Here is an 8576-nt window from a genome sequence, read left to right as displayed (position 1 = left end):
AAAAAACACACCTATTTAAAACATTCTTTGCGCCTGATTAAATGACTCTGGAGAGCTAGAACGTATAGATTAGGAGCCAAATTATTTTAGGCTGTCTTAGCGCCTGAAATCCATCCATCGCTCATCTGTACGTGTGACCTAACATCCTCGTGTGTATCAGGTAAAACAAGCCCCTCCCTTCCAGTGTCCAGTTGTCATCAGGGAACATCTGAGGCCTGTAGCCGATTTCCCCACTTTACCGCAAGCCACTCTCCTGGTGTTTCTTCTGATGTATGTGGAAGTTGCCTTGATTTATAACTTTCTTTGTTCCATTACTATAGAAACTTCCTAATTGTTAGTATGTTGGAATGTGATTTTGAGGGTAACCTGAATCTGTGTTCTCTGGCATGGTCACTCATATTTGGCTCCAGAATAAACCTTTTTAATTCTCTTTGAGACAACTATCTCACAACACAGTCTGTATATCTTCTGGCCTTTGTCCATGGTTTTCTATACATTCTCTTCAGGCACAGTGGGAGAAATTAGTAGCAACCTACTCCTTCTTGCCAAGCAGTAAATCTATTTCCCTTACTAATTTCCACTTCCTAATTTTTCATGGAATTCTGGGAAATGAGGTGCTGGGTTCTGATCACAAGCAGAAGAGGAGAGGGCTTGGTTTACAGACAAAGGCAAAAGAGGAGAGAAACAAATTAATAAAAGGCAAGTTAGTCATTTCCAAGCTTCTTTCCTTGTAAGACAGGAGTGGGAGGCAGAGCAGCACAGGGAAATAATGGATTAGTTACCACTGGGAAATAATGGATTAATTAGCACAGGGAAATAAAGGATTAGTTAGCACAGGGAAATAACAGATTAGTTAACACAGGGAAATTGATCTTTTGGCTTTTTTCTTTTTTTTTTTTTTTTTTTTTGCCTGTGCTGCCACATGTGGCTCTAGTTTGTCTGTGTTTTCCAGTGTGACTCTGAACTTCATTACAAGCATAACTTACAACTTATTTATCTGCTTTCCCAAAGACAGACTCTGAGAAGTGTGTTTCTAGTTATTGGGTGATTATCAACAGCGCTGCTAGCCACATTATTGAACTTGTCTCTGTCTACAAATATGCTGAACTTTCCTTGGATAGTGCGCATTTCCCCAGCTTCTCTGACTAACTCCCATGGTCGCTCTACACAAAACAAAATACGTATGCCCACAGGCACAACCTGGAGCTATTTTAAGAAATAAGATGTTATTCTTACTAACACAGGGAAATGATGGATTAGTTAACACCAGGAAATAATGGATCAGTTAACACTGGGAAATAACAGATTGGTACACCAGAAAATAATGAATTAGTAACACTGGAATATTTCAGGTTAATTCTTATGTGTGAAGATTGAAGCAAATAGAAGGAACGTTATTATCAGCTCAATTTCCCCTGCCCATTCTCTCTAATCCTGATTTCTCAGGTTGGCTGAACAGCTTCACTTCAGCTTGGTGAGGTGATATGAAGCTTTGACACGAATGAGTTCACCTGGCCTAGGACTGTTAGAACCAACATCCAGGGTTAGAGCAGACTAATAACTTTCTCTAGTTTTTATTTCGTCATGGGGAATCATTCCCTATGGAGACTGTAGAGAGAAACTTTTTCATTTTCTAATTTTTTGATAAAATATATATGCATACAATTTATCTCTTCAGCCATGAGAGGGAAGCTAAGGACTCCATCCCAGCCAGCTTTTTACTTTTCTTTTGAGACAGTCATTAAGTTGGCAGGCAGCCTTGAATTTGCTATCCTCCTACCTAAGCTTCCTAAGTATTTGGAATTACAGTCATGTACCACCACTCCTAATTTATTGTAATTTTTTTGTTGTTGTTGTTGTTTTGCTTTGTATTTTTCAGACAAGGTCTTGCTATATAGCCCTGGCTGGCAATCCTCCTGCCTTAACCTCAGAATTATTTGAAATACAAGCATGTACTACCATGCCTGACTTTCTTTTCTAAAGAAAAAGAGAGAGAAAGGAAGGAAAGAAGGAAGAAAGGAAGGAAGGAAGGAAGGAAGGAAGGAAGGAAGAAGGAAAAAAGTTGTAATACATTCTACACAGCTAGCAACTTGTCTCTTTTATTTAATAATGTATCTTTGCAACATGATCTTTTAAGAGTGAAAGGATTTACTTTCATGTTACTGTCTTTGATGTAAAAATAGTTACTTTTCAGAAAAGCAAATGACTTTTAGGAAAATTCCTCTTGAAATAATTTTGTAAAAATGTCAATGGTAACTTTATAAGAGGACAGAGAGATTTTGAACCAGAATAAGGATGGAGGTTATATATCCATGTATGGGGGAAAAGGTGCTTTGGTTATGTATAAATGAAGGTGTTAAGAGTCACAGGTTCAAGGCAGGCTGCCCAAAAGCTTCTCTTCTCTATGTTCCCCCAGACCCAACCCCATAGTCTTGTCCCTAACACTGCAACAGAACACCAGCTACAGCCTTCCTTCAACCCCTGCCCACATCTCCTCTGTATCCCACAAACCTCCCTTCCTCCATTTGTTGCTTTGTTCCAGACCCCAGCTCCAGCCAGTATTTTCTGCTAACCCAAGGGACTCTCTTCCCAGGGAAACAAGTAAGCTGAAGGCAAAGCCACACCTCTCCTGCTGCTCCTGATACTCAGTTCTTTCCTTTTCATTCCCAGCTCTGTAGCTAGAAACTGGCTGTGGTCTACCCTTCCTTTCTGACTCCATCCCCAAAGGATCACAAAGACCTTCTCTTTCAAATTTCCTTTTCCCAACTCATCCCAGTATCCTAGCCTCTAACACCAACAGACATTTCTTGAAAACACACCAGCTGAACAGTCCAAAAAAAAAAAAAAAAAAAAAAAAAAAAAAAAAAAAAAAAAACAGGCAACACACAGCTATCACATTCTCCAAAATCCAGAAAGAAAACCAAGGAACAAAACACCCAACAAAGACAAATCCAGAAGGCAGCATCTAGACCTATAACCATCCGAAACCCAGATGCCTAGACACTTGCATTAAAAAAAAAACAACTCAATAGCATTAAGAGCAGTATGTCTCCACTAGAGCCCAGATACCTACCACAGCAGGCCCTGAATATTTCAACATAGCTGAAGCACAAGCTAAGACCTTAAAGCAGCCTTTATGACTATGATAGAGGTCCTTAAAGAGGACCTTTATTTATAAGGAAATAAAACTGTTCAAGACCTGAGATTGGAAATAGAATCAATAAAGAAAGCTAAAACAGGGGAAATCTGGAAATAAAAAATTATTTAGGAATTTTAAAAAGAACTATGGATGCAAGCTTCACTAACAAAACACAAGAGGTAGAAGTGAGAATCTAAGGCATTGCAGATACTATAGAAAAAAGTATACATCAGTAAAACAAACAAACAAACAAACAAAAACATATTAAAACTCCTGACACAAAACATCCAGGAAATCTGGGACATTATGAAAAGACCAAACCTAAGAATAATAAGTATAAAGGAAGGAGAAGAAACCCAGCTCAAAGGCCCAGAAATTTTTCTCAACAAGATCATAGAAGACAAAGTTTCTAACATAAAGGAATAGCCTATAAAGGCACAAGAAGTTTACAGAACATCAAATGGACTGAACCAGAAAACAAAGTTCTCTCAACATATAATATTCAAAACACTAAACATACAGAACAAAAAAGAATATTAAAAGTTGCAAGGGAGAGAGACCAACATATAAAGGCAGACAATAGAATTACACCTGACTTCTTAATGAATAGTCTAAAAGCCAGAACAGATGCGCTGCAGACTCTGAGAGACCACACATACCACTCCAGACTACTAACCCAGCAAGACTTTAAATCATCATAGATGGAGAAAGATAGTTCATGATAAAGACAAATTTATCTATCTATCTATCTATTTGGTTCTTTGAGACAAGGTTTTTCTGTGTAGCATGGCTGACCTGGACTTGCTTTGTAGACCAGGCTGGCCTTGAACTCACAGAGATCTGCCTGCCTGTGCCTCCCAGAGTGTTGGGATTACAGGCATGCACCAACAAGCCTGGCATGATAAAGTAAAATTTAAACAATACCTGTCTACAAATCCAGCATTACAGAGGGTGCTAGAAGGAAAGCTCCAACCTAAAGAGGTTAACTAAACTCATGAAATAAATAATCTCACAGCAGCAAAATCACACACACACACACACACACACACACACACAGAGAGAGAGAGAGAGAGATCCACAACCACCACTGTCACTACTACCACCACCAAAATAATAGAAATCAACAATCAATGGTCATTGATATAGCTTAATATCAATGGCCTCGATTCCCCAATAAAAAGACATAGACTAACAGAATAAATGTCAAGATAGGATCCATCCTTCTTCTGTGTTCAAGAAACATCTCAAGATCAAGGATAGACATTACCCTAGAGTAAAAAGTTAGAAAAAGATATTCCAAACAAATGGACCTAAGAAGCAAGCTGGTGTTTGCCATCTTAATATCTAACAAAATAGACTTCAACCAAAACTAATCAAAAGAGATGGGAAAGAATATTACATATTCACAAAAGGAAAAATTCATCAAGAAGACATTTCAGTTCTTAACATGTAATCTCCCATTGCCCAAACATATGGGCACCCAAGTTTGTAAAAGAAACACTATTACAGCTTAAATTACATAGTGACTCTTAGACACTGATAATGGGAGACTCAATACCCCATTTTCACCAGTGAATAGGTCATCCAGTCTGTGGAGAGCTGCTTGTTTGTCAAGCTGCTTTGTTATTGAGTATTCATTGAAAAACATGTTTTCACCCTGGCCTTCACCTTGAGACAGAAATAAGCAGTATATTAACCAAGTTCCTTTAACTTGTTTGTGTGACCTTGGACCATATCTGCTACATGGAAGTGGTTTAAGAAAAGTTTGGCTGTTCCTTCTTTGTGTTGGTACGATTTGTTTTGCTTTGCCTATAAAAAGGAGCTGTGGAATAAACTCACAGCTGCAGTTTTTACTGACAACCCTCTCAGGGTGATCCCTTGTGTTGTTTGTTTCAATCCTCACTCCCCACTCAGGTACTGTTCCACTTTGCCAGCACCAGGCAAAACCCAGAGAAGAACTGAAACTAACATATGTAATAAACCAAATGGACCTAACATATTTACAGAACATTTCACCCAAACACAAAAGAATATACCTTCAACTCTGTACCTCATGGAACTTTCTCCAAAATGACCACATACCTGACAAAAAGCAAGTTTCAACAGATAGAAGAAAAGTAAAATAACTCCCTGCATCCTATCAGACCACCATGGATTAAAGCTGGATATCAACAACAGAAACAACAGAAAGCCTACAAACATGTGGAAACTGGACAACTCTCTACTGAGAGAAAAATGGGTCAAGACAGAAGTAAAGAAATTAAAGACTTTTTAGAATTCAATGGAATGAATACACAACATACCCAAACTTATGAGACACAATGAGAGCAGTGCTAAAAGGAAAAGTTCGTAACACTAAGTGCCTACATTAAAAAGAAAAATTGGACTGATCTCATATTAGCAACTCAATAGCACACCTGAAAGCTCTAGAACAAAAAGAAGTAAGCACACCCAAGAGGAGTAGATGGCAAGAAACTGAGGGCTGAAATCAATAAAATAGAAACAAAGAGAACAGTACAAAGAATCAATGAAATAAAGAGTTGGTCTTTTGAGAAAATCAACAAGAAAGACAAACCCTTATTTGAACTAACTAAAAGCCAGAAAGAGAGTATCAAAATTAACAAAATTAGAAATGAGAAGAAGGGCAGAACAGACCCAGAGGAAATCCAGAGAATCATATCATATTTCCAAATTGGAAAATTTAAAAGAAATGGTAATTTTATTGATAGGTACCACATACCTAAGTTAAGTCAAGACCAGACAGACAATTTAAATAGACCCATAACCCTAGTGAAATAGAAGTAGACATTAAAAGTCTCCCAACCAAAAAAAGGCTCAGGGTCAAATGGTTTTAGCACAAATTCTACCAGACTTTCAAAGAGTTAGCAACAGTGCTTCTCAAATTATTATATAGAAACAGAATAACATTGCCCAATTCATTTTATGAAGCCACAATTACCCTGATACCCAAAGCACATAAATAACCAACAAAGAAAATTAGAGACCAATTTCCCTTGTAAACATAGATACAAAAAATATTCAACAAAATACTTGCAAATCCAAGAACACATTAAAAAAAATCAAGCAGGCTTCATCCCAGAGATGCATAGATAGTTCAACTTACAAAAATCAGTAAATGTAATCTACCATATAACAAACTGAAAGAAACACACACACACAAACACACACACACACATACACACACACACAGCATCTCATTAGATGCAGAAAAAGCCTTTGACAAAATCTAACACCTCTTTATGACAAAAGTCTTGGAGAGATCAAGGATACAAGGGACATACTTAAACATAACAAAGGCAAGATAAATCAGGCAGATAGCCATCATGAAATTAAATGGTGAGAAACTCAAAGCAATTTTCACTAAGATTAGGACCAAGACAAGGCTGTCCAATCTCTTTACATCTATCTAATATAGTTCTCAGAGTTTTAAATAGAACACTAAGACAACTGAAGGAGAACACGGGGATACAATTTGGAAAGGAAAAAGTCAAAATATCATTATTTGAAGATGATATGGATAGTATACATAAAAATTCCATCAGGGAATGCCTATAGCTGCTAAACACTTTCAACAAATTGGCTGAATACAAGATTAACTAAAGAAAAAATATCAGTAGCTCTCCTACATAGAGATGACAAATGACAAATGGATTGAGAAAGAAATCAGGGAAACAACACTTTTCACAATAGCCTCAAATAATATAAAATGTCTTGACATAACTCTAGCCGATCAAGTGAAAGACTTGTATGATAAAATCTTCAATTCTTTGAAGAAAGAAATTGAAGATGACATTAGAAGATGGAAAGATAGGTAGTGTTCATGGATAGGTAGGATTAACATAGTAAAAATGACCATCCTACCAAAAGCAATCTACAGATTCAATACAGTCTCCACCAAAACTCCAACACAATTCTTCACAGATCTTGAAAGGACAATTCTTAACTTCATATGAAAAAACAAAACAAACAAAAACCAGAATAGTTAAAACAATCTTGAACAAGAATAGAACTGCTGGATGCCCTCATTTTCAATTTCAAGTTGTACTACAGAGATATAGTTATAAAAACTGCATAGTATTGGCATAAAAATAGACAGGTTGACCAATGGAATCAAATCAAAGACCCAGACATAAATCCATACACCTATGGACACTTAATTTTTGAGAAAGAAGCCAGAAATACACACTGGAAAAAAGATAGTATCTTCAATAAATGATGCTGTTGGCCAAACTGGATATCTGCATATAGAAGAATGCAAATATTTTCATATTTATTCTCCTGCAGAACTCAAGTTCAACTGGATCAGATGCCTCAACATAAAACCAGACACATTTAACCTGATAGAGTAGAGAGTGGAGAAATAGCCTTGAATGCCTTGGCACAGAAGACAACTTTCTGAACAGAATGCCAATAGTGCAGGCACGAAAATCAACAATTAACAAATTAGATTTCATGAAACTGAAAAGTTTCTGTAAACTAAAAGTCACCATCAATAAAACAAAATAGCAGCCCACAGAATGGGAAAGGATTTTTTTTTACCAACTCCACATATTATAGAGAACTAATACTTAAAATATATGAAGAACTCAAGAAACTAGATTTTAAAAAAACAACAAATAATTCAACTTTAAAACAAGGTACAGATCTAAACAGAGAATGTTCAATGCAGCAGTCCCAAATGACTAAAAAACTCTTAAGGAAATGTTCAACATTCTTAGTCATCAGGAAAATTCAAATAGAAAGTACTTTGAGGTTTCATCTTATACCTGTCAGAATGGCTAAGATCAATAACACAAGTGACAGCTCATGTTGGCAAGGATGTAGACCATCCTTGGAACCTTCATTAATGGACCCCTCCTCCATTAATGATGGGACATAAACTTGTACAGCCACTATGGAAATCAATTTGGTAATTCCTTAGAAGGTTGGGAATCCATCTACCTCAAGACTCAAGCTATAACAGTCTTGGGCATATACTCAAAGGACCATCCTATCACAAGGATACTTGGTCAGCTATGTTCATTGTGGCTTGTTGGAGGTTGGTCTAATGCTAATTACTGGCCCTGAAGGTCTGGTTACTGCCTTCCGGATAAACCCATCCTTGTTTGTGTAAACCTGCCTAAGACATACCTGATTGGTTGATTAAACAGGCTATACCTGGGCAGGGCTGAATGGGGTAGGCATGGCTAGGGTTCCTGGGCTGTTGAGGAGAATCACGGGAACATATGGACAAAAGGACAGGAAGAAGGAGGACGCCAAGAAGGGGTTAGCCTGGAGAAGAAATCACATGGGCCTGGAGGAAGGACTCTAATAATGGTGTAAAAAAGGACCAGATGAAGAATACAAGCAAGTACCATGGGATTATGGATAGAAGGTAGATTAGATGAGGAAAATTAAGGTGGATGGCATTGGATGG

Source organism: Meriones unguiculatus, chromosome 6, assembly GCF_030254825.1.
Source record: "Meriones unguiculatus strain TT.TT164.6M chromosome 6, Bangor_MerUng_6.1, whole genome shotgun sequence".
Classification (NCBI taxonomy): domain Eukaryota; kingdom Metazoa; phylum Chordata; class Mammalia; order Rodentia; family Muridae; genus Meriones; species Meriones unguiculatus.
The sequence above is the reverse complement of the archived record's forward strand: the minus strand, read 5'-3'. Positions refer to the sequence as shown.